The 23,618-nt window shown below is 39.4% G+C and overlaps 2 long non-coding RNA genes across 4 annotated transcripts in view; one reads left to right on the top strand and one right to left on the bottom strand.

Annotated features, from left to right (window-relative positions):
* Positions 1 to 540: 540 nt before the first annotated feature.
* Positions 541 to 22,523, top strand: LOC106893608. Its single transcript, XR_001413115.1, has 13 exons — positions 541 to 670; positions 4,344 to 4,415; positions 7,589 to 7,707; positions 8,337 to 8,464; positions 8,961 to 9,068; positions 9,189 to 9,269; positions 12,212 to 12,275; positions 12,989 to 13,066; positions 13,774 to 13,991; positions 15,285 to 15,396; positions 18,832 to 19,065; positions 19,793 to 19,890; positions 21,037 to 22,523. It is a non-coding gene; the product is annotated as an uncharacterized LOC106893608 (long non-coding RNA).
* Positions 17,505 to 23,618, bottom strand: part of LOC106893607 — a 32,417-nt gene continuing 26,303 nt past the window's right edge. For all 3 annotated transcript variants that reach the window (XR_001413112.1, XR_001413113.1, XR_001413114.1), the window contains one exon: positions 17,505 to 17,927. This is a non-coding gene — a long non-coding RNA (uncharacterized LOC106893607). The remainder of the gene's footprint in view (positions 17,928 to 23,618) is intronic.

The following is a 23,618-nucleotide window of genomic DNA, read 5'->3' as shown; positions in this document are numbered from 1 at the left end:
AAAAAATGGTATATTTGTAGAAGGAGATACCGCAATAGGATAGATTATGGTTTCAATCTGAAATTTAATCTTGGTTTTAATCTGAAAAATAAAAAAGGAATCTTTCCTGCCCCATAAATCTGCCTGAAATGCTGCTGTGAAGTCCTACTTATCTTTAAGTTTTCCTTTTTCTATAGCCTCATTTGGAGCATATCTTCTCTGGGAAATCAGTGGAGAACCACCATATGAACCTCCAGTGTTTATGCAGTGCATTTTAAGCTCGCTTAGACATGGATGAACCCAATTGGGCACTAGGGACCCTTCATGAAAGACAAATGAAAATGCTCATGAAATCCATACAGAATAGCTGATGTACTTTTTTTTTTTTTCATTTCACAGTTTATTTACATTATCTTTTATCCCAGTACTTGTCTCTGCACATCAAGAGTTCCCAAGATGGTACAGTGGGAAGCATAATTCCCACTTGTTTGGATTGTTGATTTCTTTAAAAAAAATATTTTTCTTTCCAGCACATCATGAGAGAATCAGTCAGACTCCAATGTGGTGTTCAATGCAACGATGCCCTCATATCGACGCTGAATGTATGCAGCTCTCAAAATCCTTAAAAAACAGAAGTGCACTGTTCCATTCTGGAGGAACATTTTCTGTGACTGGGAAGTCTTGGCATGTGGTAAGTACTTCAAGCCTGGTTTTCCCTGGGCAAGTTCCCCTGCTGTGACCTTTCCTTCCATTCCCAAACCATGTCTCATGTGAAGATGTGACCTCAGTAGATAAGGCAATTATTTTTTTAATCATTTTTAGAGTGCCTCTAATGGTGCAGCCATGATGCTACATTGATACTCATTTTCTGAGGATTTAAAACTTCATTACCACTGATACAGCACCAGAGCAACCATCAAATTCACTTAGTGAATATTCTGCTTCTGGGAAAACTATGAATTCCTTTTAGGTTTTTTTGAGTATTTGTAAGCATGCTGAGATTCAGTAATCCCAGATCCTGTATGTTTTGTACAAATACTGCCATTTTATTATTCAGAATTGATGGTGGTTTTGAAAAAAAAAAAAAATCCAGAAAATGAAAATAGCAGTGAGGCCAGTCAGCTGAGCCACTGATTAAATCTGTGTTTAGATACAGCAAGATATCCTTTTAATTTTGTAATAATTTGGTAAGGAAATTGACAATCAATATTAAAGCATACTGTAGAACATATGGCCATCAGGCTCCAGCATATGGCTGAGCCCTGACTTTACCCTATTAGCCATCTATCCAGAGGCTAAATCAGGGCTGGAGTAATTTGCCATGCTCAGTGTTGAAGAGTTTGCAACCCAGACCAGATCTCTTTATGTCATTCTGCAGTTGTTGAGCTGAAGTTTATCTCCTTCCTGAGCCGTGCTACAATTAGCAGCTGTTCTAATAGGGAACACTGCTGGTTAGGGAAGAAGCAGAGCTCTACCTAGCCGAATGTGCAGAGGTTGTCAGGAAGCAGAATTTATTCTGAAGCCCATGAAAGAAACATCATTTTGTTTTCTAGAGATTACTTAGGAAACACATTTGACAATTTTCTGAAAGGAAGAAATGCAAATGGGGAGTTGAATCATCTCAGATTTTAAAAAATTTGAAACTTATGAAAGCATAAATGTAACTGATAGTTCTGGTTCATTTGCACAACTATTCCTGAAAAAATTAAGTGTACACAGACTTCTCTTTCCCCAAAACAAATAGGCTGGAGCTGAGAGTTTCAAAAAAACACATTTAACTTCAACCCTGCTATTCTATCCTTATCTGTTTGTAAATGAGAAATAGCTGTTGAGCTATCTTTAAAAAACAATGTCTTCACTCATCCCAAACTCATCAGATCAGTCTTAGACATTGAAGGCATTTGTAAGGGAGAGTAATTGGTCACAGCTGAGGAGTACAGACTCTTTTTGTAGTTGTAATATTGCTATGTGTGCTCAGGGTATCAATTTCCTCTGGTTAAAGCACAAAATACAGCCTATTTAGCTATTAGCGCTATTGTAACAAGAAACATATAAAGGCCACCATTCTTACCTCAGGTGAAAGTCCTCATTCTGTATTTCCTAAAAACCTTTTTTGTTCAAATAGAGACAAAACTGAATAGAACAATAAGTGGGAACATTTGTTTTATGAATATATTAAAAAAACTAAAATAGGAAGTTTAAGGCAAGCAAACGAGAAGAAAGCATTCCTGTCAAAGCACCTTTTGTGGGCTTGCAAATGCAAGCTTATTCAGCTATTTCTTCTCCAATTAAATATATGAAGTTTCCATAGCAACAGCCATTTTGTAAGATGCATATATTTCATGATGTTCCAGATAGTGAGCAGCTAACTAAAGGAGAAATGCCATAACACAGGACTTCTTAGAGTACTTTCTAGGGAAAGAAGCATTACCTACTGCCACAGAGCAACAATTTTCCTGACAGTAAAGTTAATTTTAAAAGTTTGGGTTTTGTTGGGTTTTTTTTTTCTTTTTAAGAATATGCATTACCTTCTTAATTTTTGTTCTGCTGTGTTGTGTGATGAGACATGACTTTTAGAAGAGAATTTTACCCCTAAAATTAAAATTAAATTTAATTTTATATTTTTGCGAGTCATGATGTTACAAAGCTAAATGTGCAGCAGGTCGAAGTCCTTTTCCAGTCACTGAAGTCACTGCAGAGATACCAGGTTATACGAGCTGAGGCTCTGCAGTCAATCTGTTGTCAACACACTTGTAAAAGCAGTTGAAAAATATAGTTGTAGCACAGCTGTTTGTCACAGCTCAGTAAATGCTGTGCCAGGGGAAGAATGCAACAGCTACCCAGAAAAGATTTAAACACTTATTTGGGTAATTATGTTTGTCGTCAGTCATATGAGGACTAAATGCTATGCCTTTTCTACACAGTGCTTATGCATAACTGGCATAGCAGATAGCAGACAGCAGTAAGAGTAGAGTTGATCCAAGCCCCACAGTTACGGGGAGATGGGTTTTGACACAAACCTTGGTACTATATCTGTATTTATAATTCAAACTCCACGCAATATTTTATCATAGATTCACAAAATAGTTTGCGTTGGATTGGAAGGTTCATCTAGTCCTTTGTGAGAGCCTGACCCTCTAAATCTAGTGGCAATATAACTCCTGATACCGATCTGCAGCAGTGTAGAGAGGGAACACTAGAGCATGGATTTTGGTTAGCTTTTCTGCAGGCAGTTTTCTTTGACAGTCTTTTCTCCAAATGCTCTACAGCATTAGGTTGATGTATGCTGCAATATGCAGTTTGTCTTCCAGATTCCTCCAAACAGCTGCATTTTACCTTTTAGAGTTTCTGAACACGACATGGGGAAGTACACCCAGTGGTAGGGAACTATTAGTGCTGCTCTTCAAGGCCCTTTTGAAACATTGGTGCTCGCCATGCATTCCTGACCAGCTGTGTTAGAGAGCAATGGGTATAAACTGAAACAAGTGAAGAAAAGTGTTTCTGAGATGACCAGGAAAGTGAGAGCTGATTTGGCAGGAAGATTGTGATAAGCTTAGCTTGTGTAGCCTGCCAAAACAGAAGCTAGGGGAGGACAGGCTTGCTTGCTAAAAATATTAGATACATGGCAGGCTGAGGGAATGGCTGCTTAAGCGGGAGGGCAATGCTGAGCACAGAAGCACATTTTTAAAAGCAGAATATAAGTGCATCTGGAAGGAAAACTGGAATTAGAATTCAAGGTTACCATAAATCTGAGTCTCTGGAGATGCTTTCCAGCAGGAATATCAGATTAAAAAAAAAATCTGATTAGCTTTAAGGTGCAGCTGGCTAAACTGATGACAAGTGCCAGAAGGTAAAAGAATGAAAAATTTTTGTTGATAAAGAGATAATGTAAACTCTGTGCTATGTTACCTTTCAGTGTCTACAAAAGCAGCCTTATCCTTTTTCTCCTGGTGCTGGGTGATCAGGGTAGCTTTGGAAGGTCACCCTTACTGCCAGGGTGAAGCTAATGTTAAGGTGCTGTTATCAGCAGTTTTTTGCATGTGTGTGAAGTTGCTTTAGAAGCGGACAGAATCGGTGCCCGCACCGTTGGGGTATGAAGCAGCCACTGCTGGATGCATGCCTCGATGTGTCTGCAAAAAGGGACTTTCCTTGGAGCTGAACCCTCCACTGCATTTTTATTCTCACACAACAAACCATGAGGTCCTGCACATTTTTTTTCCCCCTCATACTATTAATTTTTCTCATAGACAGCCCAGGTAGCAGCCTTGATTGTTCAATTGTAGTAGCTCAGTGTATTTCTCTGTGGTACATCGTGTTCTCCGTAATAATGTTATGTCCTTTTTCCTCTCCTGCATGGACTACAGGCCATCTTCTGCTCTATTTTGACTACAACTTCAGCAACAAAGTTTAACCAGGGAGAGACCTGTTTAGCATCGGTAAGACAACTGAAGCACAACTTTCTTTGAAATGAAGCAATTTAAAATGTGTCTTCCCTAGGGGAGCTCTGTTATTTTATTTTTTCCTTAAGTTCATTTGAGGTTTGTTTTTCTTTGTCTCAGCATGACAGTTTGTGTGCTAATCCTATCAGCCAGGTCCCATAAATTCCAACAAGTACATACCACACCTGAAAATGCCAAGTATGCCAAGTGCTGTGAGTGATATTTCTGTTGGAATTCGTGCTTCACACAACTAACCAGCTAAATACAGGGGATTCAAACAGAGGATTAAAGTGTCCTTTCTGCCAGGAATTGCCACAGGCACTTGTATTAACTGGATTATTAATCTCCCTGAAGTACTTAATAGCTAAATAGGGTTTTCTATGTTTTCAGATATAGTATTCTCAAAGTGTGTGTGTATATCAGATTTTCCAAAGGGCACATAAAATATCACCAAAGCATTTCCATTAAGGACCCCCAGGGTGTTAATCCAGCTCTTTGAGAGGCTGAAAATCTCTGGCAATGAGCATAACACAAGCCACTTCCCAACTTCTGGAACTTCATTTTCTTTTTTCTCCTTCACTGCATGTTGGGGCTGAGGGTGAGGGACAAGCAATAGTCTGGTCTCAGACAGCTCAGGATGAAGTTGTGGACCTCACACTTTCTCCTGGCTGGAGAAAGACCTTGCTATTAACAGCACTTTACTCCTGAGAAAGGAAGCAAGCCTGAGCTGGCTGGCAGGAGGCACCCAGCTAATCTCTAGCTCTTAAAGCTTTTGGCTTACTGAAATTCTAGCATGTGGTAGTATTTTATAGAGACAGGGTTCTTCTTTGATAGTTTCAATAACATTTTATGCATCCTTCTTTTCTTCAGAAGCCCTGAACTTTCAGATATTCTTGAGGGAATTTTCTGCTTGAGTAATACCTTTAATCTTAAATTATGCCCACTGTTCTTTTTTCTACCCTGCTCCTTCAGTGCTTGGAAAAATGAAATACCATTAAACGTCTCCCCAGTATTTAGGATATTTGGACATGACATGTAGGTTCTGACTAATTTTTGCTTCATGGTACTTCTAGTCTGTGATTACATCTTTCTTTCTAAGAAGGAGCCTGTTTGTTACTTTGGCAAATGTGTCAGTGCAGAAGAGTGGAGGTTTCTTGAACTTCTAAATTCATCTTAATTCAGTACCATACAGCAAGATTACTTGACATAAGGATCATTTAATAACACAGCAGGTTGTAGAGCAAACTACAGGTCAGAAGTGTCAGATGAATTTAGACAACTAGAAACCGTGGTCGTTTTCTCTAGAGAAAATTGCATTAGCCAACTCTCTTCCTGAATCAGTTGTGATGCTAAAATTCTTTAACGTTAACTGTAACCATGGCAATTTTTATGGCCTTACAGGGTACTACTCTTGCTCTTACAGGGTACTACTCTTGCTGTGTTTTGTAAACGAATGAAATTTAACATGTTTGGATCACATTAATTTTACAATTACATAGACTAAATAAAAAGACACTCCTTTAAAGCATAAAATTATGTTACTGTAATTTGTAACACGACCAACTGCTCTGAGCCTGTTCCTGTGTACTGTCAGTCTATGTATGGGAACAATAGCTTCATAAAAGAATGATAGATCTGAGTATTTCGAGTTCAGAGAATGGGTGCACACTTTTTCTAGGCTCATAGCATAATAAATTCCATACCACATTTCACTGAGAATGCATTGTTAGCAAAAAATATGCAATTGCTGTTGCAGTCTTTTACCTTGGTATTATTGCCCTTCAGCTTGGTCATTTATGACAACTGGCTCAAAAGTGGAGTCCTGTTAGCAAGTGTTAACAGATGGGCCCTATTTCACCATCCTTGCCTCTCCTCAGTAATCCAAGCTAAACCAAAGGCATGTTCCCTTATACATATACTGTGTCTTTATTGTTAGCTTGATCTTTACATGAGTTCCACCACCCTCTACTGTGCCAAAGCCTTTGTGGAAAACAACTGTTCTTACTTGATTATCACTTCAGTACAGCTTTATTCCATAGTTTGTGCTACAACTGAGAGAATACTAAATCAAAGTTTTGACTTTTAACATAACTCAGTCAGTTTAGACAAATCAGTACTCTGCCAGGTCTGGAATAGCCCCTTCTTAAGGTGTGGTTTATGGGCATCTTAAAAATAATAGCGTTCTTCAGCTTAAACATTGTAAAGTTGGGTCCACAACTTGTAAAGACCATGAGCAGAAGACATGAGTGGTGGGGTGGGTACCACATACTTGGATTGTATACGGAGAATTATCTACAGTTATATCTGTGTTGGTTTTGTGATATTGTTTTTCCATTTTCCTAACCCAGCTATTGATTACATGAATGTTATTTTAATGGTCATCTTCAAAACAACAAAATAACCATTAACTATATTTGTGTTAGTCTTTATTATTTATGATGAGTTTCTACAACCCTTACCTTTAAAAGTGATTTATTTATTCAAAAAAATACTTTTAGTGATCTTTGGGCTACCTGAGACATTAGACAGCTTTATCTGTAACTACAATATAAAAAAGAGTGGCACTAGCCAGTAAATTCACATCTAGATGAAGACAATTTTTTAAGGATTCCTGCAACACTCATCGTAAAGGAACCTTGGCCTACCTTTGCAATGCTTCCTCATCTGGGTTTCCTTTATGGAATATACTTACTCACCAGTTTGCAAAACTTGAGTAAGGGCTCTAGGATCTGGATTTTTAACCATGGAAGCTGCCTTATTTATAGCCTTGTTGCTTCTTCAAATTGTTGAAAGAGTTGTTACAATGACAAATATACCCATTCTGTAACTATTAACATTTAGGTTAAAGAAAGCAGCCTGCAGAGCCACCTGTTCTGTTGATGCTATCTGATCGGCAATACGTTGCGTACAAGCTGTGTCAGACAACATGTACGTGATTTAGAAAGATTTGCACAACGTAGTCAGAATTTTGACAGGATTTCCAGCTGTCCAGAAGCATATATCTAATAATCTCAGAGTGTCTTTAAAAGCAGAAAGGCAGTTTATCGCTACTGAAACCCACTCGCACAGCAGAATCACTTGTGCAGGAGGTCACAGCTCCCAAAGTCAGCATAACAGCACTTCCATTTCTAAATGAAACTAATAAACTTTCCATATTTTTACTTTACCAGGAACGATTTTTGAGCAAATACACGATCCTCCATCCTTGTGCTTTTGTTCTGCTCAGACACTGTGGGAAAGAACAAGGGAACGCTATCAAGCTTTACTTTCTGAAGGTCTCATCTGCATGGTGAGGAGTGACCTGTTACCAAACCCATTAAGATTTACTCATATGGAGAACTGAAATTCTAAACAGGAAGAAAACTATGGCAAAGAAAGTGCAGCAGTGGGGTTGTACTAGGCACACAAGGATGTTTCGCTTCGAAAGGCAGGTCATGCAAGGTAATTGAGAGTATGAATGGACACAGAACAGCTTAGAGTCAAATTTGATTAGTGCAAAGGCTGTCAATAAACAAGATCTGAGGACAGGAAAAGGAGGAGAATTAACATGAGGAAACAAAGTCTTCTTAAATAAACAGAAAGGTATGGTATTGTGAGCAAAATGAAGCAATAATCAAATCAATGCTTTTAGAAAAAGTTCTCGTGATTATTAAATACACAGCATAAATCACATGTGACAGGAGTCCCTTCTGGACCCACAATCTCTGCTATAATTTCTCATTAATACCATCTTAGATTATTTACTTTTCCAGTAATATTATTAGAAACAACAGTAAAAACAATAACATACAGCCTCAGGGTCGGTGCAGGACTCAGACCTTTAAAGATATTTGTTTGAAGCACTTTTAATTACTGTCATAGTATTTGCACCCCTTTCAGCTAACCAAAGTTATAAGAATATTACTTTTATCTTTCTAGCTGTGGTTTGGTCACCTTCTGGCAGATTCAACTTCTTGTAGACAAAGTAAAGAAGGTTTGATCTCTCCATCTCCTGCAATCCTGTTTCTTTGGGCTAAAACTCCAACATTCCATGCATTATGAAAAAGGTGTGCCTCTGCCTATATCTTGCCTCCCTGTTGCTTTTTTTGTTTTTTTAACTTCACAAGTTATCAGCTACAACCCCAACTTGTCAATAAAAATGCACTCAGTAAGCTGAATCATAACGAAATCTATAGGATATTATAAATAAGCATAGATCTAGGCAAATACTGTATCAGGATTTCAATCCAGCAACTCGAGATTATGAACCTCCAGGGCTCTCACTTAATTAAGCGGAATAAAATAAAATAAAAGGTTATATGTTGTTGCACTACTTTGAATCTATGTAAGACAAGCTTCCTAAATTGCTGCTAGTAACTGGCCCAGCTCTCAGTCCCACCCAGGCAATTTCTCAGAGATCAGTGCAGTCAGGAGCATCAGAATTAGGAAATCAGAAGGAAACAATTCAGGCTGTTGCAGTTGTCCTTAACATTTTGTGATGCAATTCCATGTTTTGCCACACTTAATTTTATTATTGCATAACCATTTCTTTTGTGCACCTAGACCTCTGGAACAACACTGGAATTTTTGCAAACAACTACCAAAGATGTCATGCTTGCTTCAAACTGCTTGTAGGTGAAACAACAGCTGGATGAGAAGTACAGTAAACAGGTAAGTAATGGAGAGATTATCCTTTATGTAATAAGCAATACTCACAGCCAAGTGAGTGCTTTGTTAAAGGAAGAGCAGTGGTGCTTTACAACAAATGTTCCTTTGTATTGCAAACTCCAGCCAGTCTTCTGTGTCAACAAGACCTATTTCCTCTGCCTTGGGACAGAAGCCGAATGACATGTGAGCTAGCAGATACACGGGGTAAGACAAGGTTGGCTTTATTTTGCTCTGACAGTGATTTTTACCAATTTCTTGCCTGGGTCAATATATATCCTCAGTTTTATTGTTGGATCTCAATGCTTTCTCTTCTGCACTAAGGAACAGTTTGACCTGTTAGCTTCCCCCTTCAATAGATGTTTATGTGAAAACCTCAAAATACTAGCTGCACAGCATTCTGAGATAAAATATCCTCTCCATGAAAAAAGAGGTATAATAATTAGACCTGATAAAGCCTAATCAGTTCCAGTACCAGCGACATCAGTTTTGGTATGCATCCTATTCTCTGTGAAGCCTTCTCCTTATCTGGATCTTGTTTTATCTGGCTGCAGACTGACCTAATTTTGGTTTGTAAGTAGAAAGAAGAAAAAGGGAGTAAAGTGATTGTGCCGGTGATAACTTGCAATCCGTGCCTGATTAGCCAGTCCTTTGGAGTTGTTACTGTTGTAGATAAGGAAGAATATTGTAGGTAATGGAGCAGGGTTTTGTGCTCCTGTGGTTTTTTGGTTTGTTTGATGCAAGTTGAATGCTGGTCCCTTCATACCTGAAGTCCATCTACAGTCTGTCTGTCCCAGTGGGGAGAAGTGACAGTGCAAAGATCTGTTTTTAACATTGTTTTGTAATTCATTAAAGGTGAGAAATGGAGCCTCTAGGAATGAAATCATTCTGAAGCTAAATATGCTCCAGCACTTTAGAAACTGGTCCCTTAGGGTTTGAATGTTAGCCAAAAGAGAACAAGCATTTGTTTTTACGTTGATTTCATAGATTCCCAGAAAAAATAAAACAAATAAGTTCTTTCTTTCTGCATCATGATTCTTCAAAGAAGAAAATATCCATGTCATTTGTACCAATATTGCCTGATTGCCTATTGAGGTGGTATGATATTCAGTAATTGCCCTTGTCTCTATGCTGCCGAGTAATTAAAATCATCTTTCTTTATTGATGGATGGTTCAAGGCCTGAGAAAAATATCATTGTGCTACATCTGAGTTTTTTATAAATAAATTACAGAAAGTGGGCAAATGATAATGATTCTTACAATAATTACATCAATTAAAATAATGAAACACTGTGGGAGCTTCATCTCTAAAGTTCTTCTTTTGGGTCCTGAAGGAATTCACCCCAGGTCTAAGGCTCTTTCAAAATGGTCTACATAAAGTTGAAACATGGTAGGGTTTCAAGGCAGTTATACAACAGTAGTTTGGTATTTAACTGCTCTCTTCTATTAGATCCTGTTGTTAAATGCACTTTATATGAGGAGCGTTCTTCATAACTCATACACATAGTGGTATTAAAACAAAACCAGCAGATTTAAAAAAGAAAAAAGGAAAGACATCCCTTCAGTGTTATTTCTAATTTATTCACTGGTATGTCATTACTTTTTGAAAGAAAGCACAAGGATCTCAGCTGAATTTTTAATAGCAGAATAGTTATGGTTCTCCACAGATTAAAAAGAAGGTTTATGAAATTAAGTTTAACAGGAGATACTGGCTAGACGTTAGTAGCATTCCTGTGTGTGCAAATCTGAATCAAAATCTTAGAGCATTTCAAAGCTACTGTCATGCAATTCATGGGATGTTAAAACCTAACAACCATAACCCACAACCTACTCCTAATCCAATTCTTAACCAAGGGCTAATGAGCATTTAGGTGCCCAAGAGGAAATGCTCTATCCTGGGCTACAAAGGCAGCAACCTCAAACCAAGCCAGACCAAGTAACTTGCTCAGGCAGAGGTCGTTAACTGTAATAATGAACCCCTGTAGTGTATATATAGAGGTAATATATACGCTATAGTAATGATCCCCTGAGGAAAAATGAGGGTGTTGGATGCTCTGCAGCCGTAAGATCTGCTCCACAAAGCCCTGCAACTCATCTGTTATTACATGCATTAAGTCTTGATTTCATGACAGTCAGGCAACTGGCCCTATCAGGCTTCCAAAGCGGGGTGCAAAGGTGGATTATGCCACTTGTAAAAATAACCTCTGACTTTGAAGAGACCACCGGAAATATATCACCTTTACTTCTGCAGGATAAAATCCTAACCTTTAGCCAAGCTCTAACATGGTTTTTCACCTGAGGCCACTAACAATGTGACTCTCAAAAGTTAATATACTGACCTGAACCACTAACTAAATTTTTAACGGAGTATTAACTGGAATCTGGAAATCTATGTTCAGCAAATGAGGTTTGTATTGAATAAAATGGCTGACATGGAAGTAGCATGAATTTCTTAGTGAGTTTGCTTTAAATGTGCCTTAGGATCTCAGTAACATAAATCACAGCACTTCTATTATTTAATTTTTAATCTCAGCTCTTAATAGCTGCATAATTCACTGCTGCTTTTAATTACCATTTATATCTCCAACAACAACAAAAAAATAGACTCAGAGAAAAAAGAATTAAACATCAGAACCTGGTTTTGATTTAGAAATATAATATTAAAATAGAAATGTTGCTTCTAGCTATACTGTTTGAATTATACATTAACTCATTTCATCTTGTTTCTGTGGTGCTATTTTGGATTATTTTTTCAATCGTTGATTTACATTTAATGTGCAAGCTGAAATTCCAGTTTTCATATTCAAAGATATTAGGTCAGTTTATAATTCATTAGTTCATCAAAGTAAACATCATAGTCTACCAAAAGTGCTTTGTGTTGTATTGGCTGCTCACTGACTAGAAAGTGCCATAGGGACAGTGAATCAGAACATTTCCAAAGGGGTTGCAGAAATCTAAGATTCAGAAAAGCAAATGTAAACCCTACTGCACTGTGGGTGACAGTCAGCCAGAAGGCATGTCAAAATCCAAACAGCCTCTTGAGGCAAATATGCATGCTGTTAATTATGCCATTTCAGTTTATACGAAGAAGTAAACTCATAATAATAATGCTTGGTCAGTAATTCATTTTTTCCTGATCTGAACTGCAGCTGATGTGTCTTGCATTGCTATAGGATCTGGACTGCATTGGAAAAATTCTTGATCCACTTCAGTGTGAGTACAGCCAAGACAAATTGTTCACTGCAGAGGAACAACTTGATTTAAACTTCCCATTTCTTTAAGTCTAGTAATGATACACCTGCTTTCAGTTCACCCTTTTATATTTTACAAGTAGGGAGAGGCAAGGAGGAGTTGCCATTTAATTTGTTGTCACAACTAGATTTCCCTCCACCCTGTCTCCCTGCTTTCCTGCTCTGGAGCTGGCTGGAAACCAGCAAGGAGAATGGGGAGGGAAGGAAGGCCACCCCACGCACCCACAGGAGTCCCTAGGGCAAGAACACCTGAGCACCATTTCCACCCAGTCTGCATCAGCCCTCCCTTGCAATGCTGACTGCAGTTGTCTTTGGATCAGACTGTCAGCAGAGACTAAACACCACTGCTAGGTCAGGAGTTAATCATGATGGATTAATTAATTAGAAATTAAACTTCTGTCATCACCCTTCCTTCCTTCCCATCAGAACTTCTTCTTTATTCATTTGCAAAAGAGTTCTGCCCAGGCACAGCAGAGCAGAATGCAGACATGTAGCTTGCATGACTACAGTGAGAAGTAGATGTGGGTATCTATGTATATAGACAAAGACATATGTTTTTAAATATATGTATATACATAGCTATATATACACTGAATAGATGTCACTATAAATAAATACTGTAAGGAAATTCAATGTTTGCATATAAATTTTAAATCACAAGCTCTTGCTTTCCAGAAACTAAAACAACAGCTTTTCTGTCAAATTCAGAGGAAAAAGTACAAGAAAAAATGAGGATTTATCGCCATCTGGAGGGTGAGTGTGTCCTTTACCTGCTCATAGTTGTCATTCTGGGCTCCACATTACAGGGTGTGTATGGTGTCCTCAAGGAGAAGGGTTTCAACTTAGATGCATGAAGTTTCTGATATTGGGGCTATCATTAGGGGTAATTTGAACCATCTAATAGAGTAGTTATGCTTTTTGTCAGTCTTTGGACCAGGATAAACAATTCTAAAGCCTGGATGGTTAGCTGTTTACTATTGTACTCTGCAGATCACATATCTGTACCTTCAGAAGAAACTCCTGTATTGTCTTGCTTAAGGGAGGAGACAGGAGGGATGGCATTGGCAGTGGAGGGGGTCAGAATTCAATGCTTCTTTTCAGCTTTTTTCCTTTAAATTTGGGTTGCAGTTTTAGGAGTCTTCTAGGGGTTACACTTAGAGAGTTTTGAAGGGAGCTCAACTTCAAAACAGAAAATTAATGCTAAAATTGGACCCTTTTTATTCACCCTGAAGAGTTATGAAAACCAAAAATAAAATTCAGTCAAAGCCATTAAGTATCCTCCCTCAGGCTGACAACTCTTCCCCTTCCTCCCCACTGCCAGGGAACTCACAGGAGAAGAAATGGTCCCTGCAGTAGAAATGACCCAAGCATGAGGTCAAATATTCTTTGGAGTATACAAGCATGGTCATCCCAGCATGGGCTGCACACGATGCACTTATCTTCCAACTGTATATTTACAGGGATCTCAGCGGTGCTGCCCTGCAAGTGCATCAGGATGCTGCAGCAATGGCATTACTGCGGTCTCCAGAATGTCTGTAAGGGACACAGCCCTCATCGTGCTGCTCTCCCCACAGCTTTTTCTGTTCCTCTGGCACCCAATGAAGATCTGCCATGAGGATGGTTTCACTGAGCACCAGGGACCACCGGTGAAGACCTGTAGACATCCTCTCTTTACCAGGTATGAAATGGGGATTTTTAGTTGAGGAGGCTCTTTAATAGAGGCAATACCAGAAAAACTTGTAAAAAAACACGGTACACCTTGAGCCTTTCCCAGTCAAGGAAAGAAATTACTGCCATTTCCCAAAGCAGGCGTTAGGCTTTGTAGGGCTGCCAAAACTGTCACCAGGTACCACTGACCCAGCAAGAAACATGTTAGTAGAAGCACTCAGTCATGCACATCAGACAGGTACACCTGGAAGAGCCAGTGCTGTCTTGCCAGGGGCTCAAAGCAAATATCCACGGCTGGGGACAGATAACTCATATAGAGAAGCAGAGCATAGCATAAATAATGCTGCCTATCAGCTATGCATAGAGGAAGAGAAAGGAGAGAGAAGATGAGCAGTGGCTTTGCAGCTGTGCACCCCTCTGCCTCTCGCCCCAGTGAGGAAGGCACACCTGGCCAGTGGTCTACTGGAACCAGGCCGCTGTGGTGGGTCAGAGACTCCGAGTCCGTGGGGTCAGGGTGAACAGCAGGCGCCGCAGGGTGTTGCAGTGATATGCATCAGTCAGAGCATTAAGGTGCATGGTAATTTATTTTGTCAGGCTCCCAACCCTCCCACCTGAGCAAAGTCCTGCCTCAAAACCACCAAACGCGTAGTGCAGTTCTACGTGATTGCTGGTCTCCTGTGCCACTGCATGGCCACATGTAGAAATGCAGGTCTGAGGAGTAAGCATCTTTTGTGTTCTTTCCCTGTGACAATCACCAGGAAAAATAAATAGAATGAAGCAGGCCGTGACAGTGACAGCAAAATGATGTGCACGCACAACTTAAAATGAACTATAAAAATTTCTAAGCACACATGTGCTCAAGTGTATGTGTGAGTCTTCCCATTATAATCTTACTGTTGACCATGATACGCTCTTGCTTAGGGAAATGAGACTTTTAACCTAAATCTCTTCATAAGGAGTAGTAATTTTTTTCCTTATCACTATTGAAACCTTTATTTTATTTATTTTTGTGTCTGGACAGATGGCAACCGTTCCTAAATATGTCTTTACAGTACTAAAATAATAATTTAAGAATAATGTTAGCTGAAGATAATACTACATAAAGCAATATTACATATTGTTGCATTTTATTTCCCCAGAAAAGAGATGCCAACAGCTGCAGGACAGTAGCTGAAGCATGTGTTAACCTAGTCATTGCAAGGGGGCAGCCAGCCACAAAAGGTGCTTCCCTGCAATTATTGTACTTCTCTAGGAAATAATCTGAATACTTTTATCTGAATACTTTTTTTTTTTTTTACTACAGAACACAACTAATGATGGCCCTGTAATTGGGACTGGGAAGAAAATTGGAACTGGGAAGACCCTACTAGGAAGAAAACCAGCAAAATTATGAGCTGCGTGCTGCAGTTGATAAGGTAACGCCGATAATGATGGCACAAATGACCTTCCAATGTAGCTGACAATGATGGCAATGAAAATAAAATACACCACTCTGTGCAGAAAACTTGGGTTGGAGAGAAAAAGTGACAAAAAAGTGGGAGGAAGACTAAATCTTTTTCTTTACATTATGCCTTCATGTTCCTATTCTCACATTTGGTTTTGTTTTCTCTCTTTTTTCCAGCTCTTAATTGGCAACAGTTCACTAGCATATGTGTTGTAGTTCAGCATGTAAGTTACCTCACAGAATTCAAAGGGACTCTTGTGGCACCTGCTTTAGTTGCTTGCTAAGAAAAGCCATTAGCACTGTCTTTTAACTGGTTCCCTGTTTTGCTAGCTTTCTCTAGGGTCATAGGTTTCTGCCACTGACTGCTCTTCCAACAGTTCTCATTTAACTAAGACAGTATATTTTAAATTAACAGTGTATCTATGGTGGCGTCTTAAGACAATTATTTGTGCAGTGATATTCCACAGTGTGAGAACTTACTGTTGTCTGTCTCACGTTGGCTGCCCTTTGCTTTCACCCTTGAAGCTTTTTTCTACGCCATGAGGAAAGCAGAGGTTTCCTGTGGGCATAGGGGTTGCCTCTTCTATTTTTTCTAACCAGAGAGCAACCATGAGCAAGAAAAGGGTGTTCACTCTCTCTCCCATGGGTAGTGCCCGCACTCATGTGTTCAGCTGGTGCAGATAGCTAAGGACTCAGTCAAAATTTTCTATAAACAGGTCCAGATCTTAGATCAAATTCTCTCACCAGCAAATAGAATACCACAAGATTCTTCCTTTTTCTGCTTGCCCACTGCCCTCTCTGTTTGACTACCACTAGGTCAACTCCTAACCAAGATGCTCAGTTTAATCTCTTGAGCTCAATGGCCACTCAGCAGACATCATGCTATAAATAAGAATATTAATTCCCATTCTCCCAGCCTGAAGCACATACTGAGAATACAATCTAGCTCAAGCATAGTAGTGCTCAACAAAAATAATTGTCTTGTATTTGTTAGTATCAATACAGAAATTTTCAGATAGCCATATAGATGTTGTGTAGAAAAAATTTCCCTGAAAAAGATTATAGCTGGAATGAAGAAGTGCCCACACAGGATATATTCACAGCTATCTTCCCAGTTGCAGTGAGTACCTGTAGTGAATATGGCTTGAGTTTTACTGCCCTTTCTCTTTGCTGTGAATGATGGTAGCAAAACCACTGGTCAGTATCAGGGCAAATATCAGTATGGTGGGCAAAGTAGCTGCTGAAATTATGGTCAGTTTGTAGAGAGTTTAAAAGTATACAACTGAGACAAATTCATCAGGCAAATAAATAATTAACACATCAGAGAATGATGCAAGAAGAAATTCTTGGCAGGAAAGGGTCTGTAAGGAATCCGAGGGTTTCACTTCACAGGGTTGTCCCCTGTAGCTGTTTGCCTTTATGGAACCACAAGTTTCTCAACAAGGGTCTCCCACAGGGGAAAAAAAATCTTCCTTTTGTAACCGACCTCAAAATAATTCAAGCTGTCTGCCAGTAATTAAATCCATTATATTAGCAACAGGTGGTGAAGCTGTAATTTTTTCACATCTGTTATCATTTTCATGAGTCAGTATGTATTCATTGCAAGAGCTGTGTAAACCACAGAGCAGAGAGAGCTGGGCTGATGGCTGTCATCCAGCCAGCCACTGTGCTCACTCCTGTAGTTATCTGAAGAGCAGAGCAGAGGGGATGTGAGAATATGTGGCAGGCAGGAAGGGGTTTGGGCAGGATCCCAAAGGGTAGGAAGGCGGGAATTTAAAAGAGAGTGAGATTTCATAGGTTCTTATTAGACTGATAGAGGAAGGGAAGAATAAGAAAGAATGAGGAAACTTGGGTTGGGTTTAGAGTGTTACCTTGATATCTGTTTCAATTCCCTGAGGTATACTGAGGTTCTTTGTGGCCTGGAGCATGTTTCTTGGCCACCCTGGTTCAGTAAATTTACAAATTAAAATTCCTGGGAAATTTCATAGTTGCTGAGGACAACAGGTATAGAATAGCTCACATGTGTGTTACTGAATTTCTCTCTGTCTCCAAAACACAATGCGTTTGTGCAAACTGGTTGTTGGGAATGGTGTACCATGGTGAAGGGGGCTCTGTAAGTTCTGAGATGAATTCTGGATGTCGAAGAGCTTGCTGGGACAGAAAGCTTTATTTACTGCAAAAAACATGTGGAATGGCCACAGTTCTGGGTTGATCTGTACTACAGCTGGTCATATATGTCACTTTTACATTGGCATTCTGTTGCCGAGATGTGTTGCGTCCTTGTATCAGCTTTGGAGAGCTTTGGAGAGCTGCCGAGATATGCTGTGTCCTTGTATCAGCTTTGGAGAGCAGCTGCAGCTCATTTTGCAGTGCTTCAGGATGTTGGACTTCCCAAGAACATTTTCCATGTCTTTTCCACCTTCCTCCAAACCCCACTTCTCCTTTGACTCAGAGGAGAGAAGTTCTGTAATTTCACAGAGCAGTCTTTTCCTGTTCTGAATACTGAGAATATGTATGGAGAGAGGAGGGAAATTCACAATCAATTTACTTCACTATCAATAGTGACACAAGGTTTCAATTTAGGTTTAGGACATGCTGCCTTTCCTTAAAGAATGGTTTTTTTCTCCCATAACTCCTTGCATGGCAATATTGAGGATACTTATTATTGTGTTGAGCTACTGTTTTGTGATTAATAACTTATTGTTCACTTAAGGAATCTTTAAAAAAAAACAAACCAAAACTGTTTAGAACAAAAAGTATATAACATCGAATTATTTTGGGGGGAATTTTTTTAACTGTGTCTTGTTCCATGACAATGAATAGATTACCGTAATTCTTTCCAAAGAATCATCATTTAACTCTGCCAAACTTTGAACCAACAAAACTTTGCAGGTTGGTTAATGTTAATGACTGTCATTAAGCTGAGGTTACTTGACTGAGTTCCATTGTGAGGGGCAGGGTCTACCCAACAGGTCGTGGCCTTGTTGGAAACTCTCCTGTGGTCAGGGCTGCACATCCATCAATTCCTACCTGCATCCTGGTGGAGATGTGTCACTGGAGACTCCCATGTGGTCAAAAGCCCTTCAGGGACCATGTCTTTTTCTCAAGGAACATAATTAAACAAACACCAGAAATTAATAACCTTTAAACTGTCTAAACCTCAAAACAACTATTGTGGAGTTCTATCTAGAGATAGAAATGGGTGAGACCCAGTCAGTCCAGGCATCCTTTCTGCCCTCCTCCTTCTCCATTTCATATCATCCTTAATTTTGCCTGATCTTGGAGCTGGGCTTGCAGGATATTGTTATACTTGTAGAGGACGGCCGAGGCACCGTCACAGTCTCGTCTGAACTTGAGAGGCCTCACTGTGCAAAAAAATTCTCATATCTGTTCTCCTTCTGTTCAGCTCCCTTGGATACACCAACAACTCAGCCAGCCTCTGCCATCACTGCAGTCAAACTCACAACTCAGCCATTGTTGCCCAAAGGCATCCAAGGTCTCCACGAACTCCAGAGCATCACCCCAGCTCCTGGTGTGTCATCTCTAGCAGTGGCTCACACTGACTCGTCTTCCAGGGCTGAAGCAAGGCCTCCAAGCATCCTCCTACTGTTATTCCAAGCGGAAAATGAGCAGGAGAAAGGTGGGACTGCCTAATGCCAATTCTTCTCTTTTCCAAAAACTGGATAACTAGCCCTTAATTTGTGGGACAGTATTTGCTCACAGGAAGCCTAAGTCATGATTCAATACCATTTTTCACTGAAATCATTAGCTTCAGAGTTTCATGTGATTGACATTTCATGCCATTGACTGATACAGGGAGTCTCTAGTTTTGCAAGGGAATGAACCAAACAGATTCAATGTTTTTTGGGGAAGGGTAATTTATTTGCGAAGTTAGCAGTGTTATTTGATTATTTGTTTTCAAGGGTCATGTGGTGGAGGCAGTCTTCCTGGGAAATCATTAGATGTATTTCAGTGATTCAGTGAATGCTGACTAGAGCACTGTTTGATTTATCTGAATCCTTTGCAAATCCTTCCCTCTATGAACATTTCAGCAGTTTCCTTCCTTTGTAAATTCCTGGTAGTTATGTGTTACTCAGGACGATTGTATGAAAATGGTTTCAAACACAATGATTACATATTGAGCAGATGAGCTGTCTCGGGTTTATGTCACGGCCCATCTGCCTGCTTTAAGTAGGCTTCCTGCATCGTGCCACTTCCTCTTCATTGGGTAGATGGTAAAAAAAAAAACTGCTTGCATGTAGCATCTTCATTCCGTTTGACCTTTCCAGAGTGTTATTTCACATACATACCTCAAAGCTGGCATTTCCTTTTGCAAATAAAATTTGAAACTCATTGTATTTTGGCAGCAGGTGCCGTTACAACAAAAGCTGTTCCTTCTTTATCCCACTACCTTTAGTGTGGAGGCTGAAGTACAACATGTCAGCCAGAGATGCTGCAGTCTGAGGTAAGTTCAGGACACATATTCTGGATCCCACAGAGATCTGAATTGGAGTGGAAGTGGGAAGTGTGTATGTCTTGGTCCTATGTTCAGCACTGAAGGACATATATTCTTGAATTTGGATTGGGATCAGACTAAAAGTTAAAATTGAGTTTGATCTAGACACTGTATCAGGCTCCCATCCACTGTGAGTACTCAAAATGAAAATATTTTCTCTACAGGTTTTATATTATAGTCCCTCATAGTTACGGTAGTCTGGATGAATACATTGCATCATGATGAACCAGCCACAAGGTGTCAATATAGTGTAGCAGATTCTTAGTAGGGTTTTGCTACTACAGCATCACTTGGCTGTTAATTCAATTAAAACCTGCTTTCTGGTGAGTTGTTTGAATAGCTATTTGCAAAAATTAAGAGCTGATCATATCTTCTGTATGTGATTTATTTAATCAATTAAGTCTTTTCATGCTAAGGGGTGGGGGAGGGATTAGTATAAATGACTGAAGTAAAAAATGTGACAAAACACAATCTACAAATCCTGTAGCATCGTGTTTTAGAAGGAAAGGCTTACAAAGTGGGATGTTATACTAGTGGGGGTGAATCAATTGTTGTCAAAATATGAGAAGTGACCATAAGCAAGAAACACAATGTATGAATTAATTAACTCTTCACAGCAAGGAGTCAAAATATGTAGATGAACTGGTGCCTGTGCTCATTTATAAGAGGCATAATGACTGGTGAGACAAAGGTGGAAAAGCAATATTAAAGAGTTTAATTTTGTTTCTTTTAGACAGATCTTTGTGTGTCATTAAATACAAAAACAAATGCCTCAAAAGAGTAAGAGCTAAAGCTGAGGTCTGAATTACAAAGGACATGGAAGCAATTTGGTTTTGTACCCCATCAGGGGGTTAGGATCTAGGGAAAAAGGGCCTATTAGAAATGAGAATGAAAGGTTGTTAGAAAAATGACTCCTAGAATTGTGAATATTATCTCTTTGAAGTATGCATTAATGGGTTTTGGCTAAGAATTTTCAAAGGGGTTAAGGACTTAGCTCCCATTGAATGTCAGTGGCTTTTGGACACTTCACTGGTATAGTCTGCTTTGAAAATCCCAGCTTAGAATATTAATTTTAATGTATCTTTTCCACTGCAGTAGAAGAGAGCTGATCCATGACACAGATGAACAGAGACACTACAAAAGAAAGTAAGTTTCTTTGTATTACAGTCTTTCTTTATAAAATATTGTACTTTACTTTACCTAATCTACTCAGTCAAGTACAAAAGTATATATAATAGGTGGCTGAGCAGAGGATATTACATTACATGACATCCTTCACTTGTGTTAATGACTCCGTATTGTGTTTTGCACAAAGTGGAGAGCAGTGGATAGCAGATAATACCATTAAAAATATATATTATTGGCTACATTTCTTAAAAGGACAAAGGGAAGATAGAGCCTGTTTATGCAAAGAGCTGGTTTTCTCAGGTTCTAAATGAGCTGTGACAACATGTCGTCCTTTGGGAGATATTTTATTGGGCAACAGATCAGTGTTGGAGGTCAAAAGAGCAACAGCAATAGATGCATCATGTTCCCTGGAGCTCCCTGGGGGCAGATTGGGACAATAGTTAGAAAACTGCAAAGTCTGTGGGAATAAAACACTTGCTGTTATTGTGCTTCTCTCTTTTGTGTTTCTTTTTCATATCATATATCTTAATGAGAGAAGGACCCATACACGATACTGGTGGGATGGTGAATAAAATGGTACAGGACAGCTTTAAGCTCTTCAGAATGAAAATATATTGAAAAGGTGGGTTTGCATATCAACAATGGCAACTAAAATTGATGGAAAAGCCAGCAGAGAAATAGCACTGCTATTCCCACTTCAGACCTCACTGTCAGAGACTTGATCTTCAAGTGGAGATGAGAAAATATCCTTGCTCCACTTTAGTGGTTTAGTGAAACTGTGGGTTTTAAATACTCTTTTTGTTTTAAGGAAAACAAGTCTGAGCATTTTCTGTCTTGGAATAAGCTGGGCACACACTAAAACAAGTTACCTGTGATGTGGTGGTATTAAATTTATCATACAGTGTTTGGGTTTTGGTTTTTTTAATTGCTGTTATGCTGAAGACAAGATAAATAGGTGTGTTCTTAGCAGGATTTAAGTAAAGAATTGAGGTTGACTGGCAGCTCATTTTAGGAATGGGAGAATGAACGTTAAAAAAACCCCACATACAGAAGATGGAATGTAAGAGACTTCTAGTGAATACATGATTTCCAACAGAAGTTTGTCACTTCCAGATTTTCACCATCACTACTGGTGTAAACAACAAAAGGGCTTTTTTAACTAAGAAATTTCAGGTGTACAATTGCCGAGCATAATTAGTTACTGTGACTAGACTGCTAATTACTAGACAGGAGCCCGAATCAAAGGCTTAGATCTGTACAAAACCAATGAATTCGTCTCGTGACAGATGCACAGGTTTCACTGTGTGTATCCTAGTCAACCTGTCACCAACCCCATCTGTTCTATCTGCCTCTGAAAAATGAACAACACTCAGCACATAGCACCGCTTGTTTGAGTTTTACTAGTTTTATCCAGCCTGGACTAAGGAAGCCCTTTTGTGAGATGATAAGGCTGAGTTTCCTTCTCTTACAGTAACGCTGTAATATGCCCAGGACACAGAAACTCTGTTACCTGAGCATCAGTAAGGGGTTTACAACACCAGAGAAGTACATGAGAACAGTTCTTGACATAAAGAACCTGAGAATCTAGTGGTGTGCCTTAATTACCATTTGTATCCAACCTAGTTTGCTTCCTGCCAGCTTGAGGCATGGATAAAATTTTCTCGTGTTTGTTTACAAAAAAGATTTATCCTGCAGGATGTTGATCAGTCTCCTCCAGATCCTCCAGGGCTGCTCGGTATGTTCTTATTGTTACTACGTCAGCATTAGTAGTTTTATTACTATTACGCCTGGGAGCTATTTCCTGGAAAATTATTTTATTTTCTTGGCTGTGAACAGAAAGTTTGAGTTCCTGCCACATTGCATTTACTGTCTCAGAGATAACACATGGGTCCATGCAGCTGGGGAACCACATGGAAATCACGAGCCAACATTTGATCAGCATGGATAGCAACCTACCAGCCCTAGTGCAAGGGCAAGCTTAACTGCTATCAAACCTCTGGTAGGGAAAGCAGAGCTTTAGGGAAGGATTGGAGGGAAGATGTTGTTATGGCTTTGTTGCTTCATTGAGTCACAGCAGCCATATGGAAGCAAAGCACAAGGATACCTGTGAGAAAACGTAACAGCTAAGCAGAAAGCACACTGGATCTACCATCCATGAGGTGTGTTGGTGCTTTGCTGCCTCAGGACCCAGGTCTTTTGCATTTTGAAGTAACAGACTTTCTATTGAAACAATAGATTATGAAGTGGAGAATGTCCCAACTTCTGTGTCCTCTGCTACTACAGATACTAACTTTGTGCCTATTAGTGTTTAACAGAAGTCAACAATGAGAAAATCATTTAACTTCCACCATAACTAGCCACTCCAGACTTCAAATTATCCTGGGCTTCTCCCAGCTTGGAGTGTTTGTCCTAAGAATGTGCTGTCTCAAAGCAAGCCACCCACTTTAAATTCAGTAGGCTGCATTTTTTCACAGATTTTAATGTTTTGGCAGGTCAGCCAAACACAGATTAGATGTGAGTGGCACTATTCACTGTGTGAATCACAGAAG

This window comes from Calidris pugnax, unplaced genomic scaffold (genome assembly GCF_001431845.1).
Source record: "Calidris pugnax isolate Ruff unplaced genomic scaffold, ASM143184v1 scaffold197, whole genome shotgun sequence".
NCBI lineage: Eukaryota > Metazoa > Chordata > Aves > Charadriiformes > Scolopacidae > Calidris > Calidris pugnax.
The sequence above is the reverse complement of the archived record's forward strand: the minus strand, read 5'-3'. Positions and strand labels throughout refer to the sequence as shown.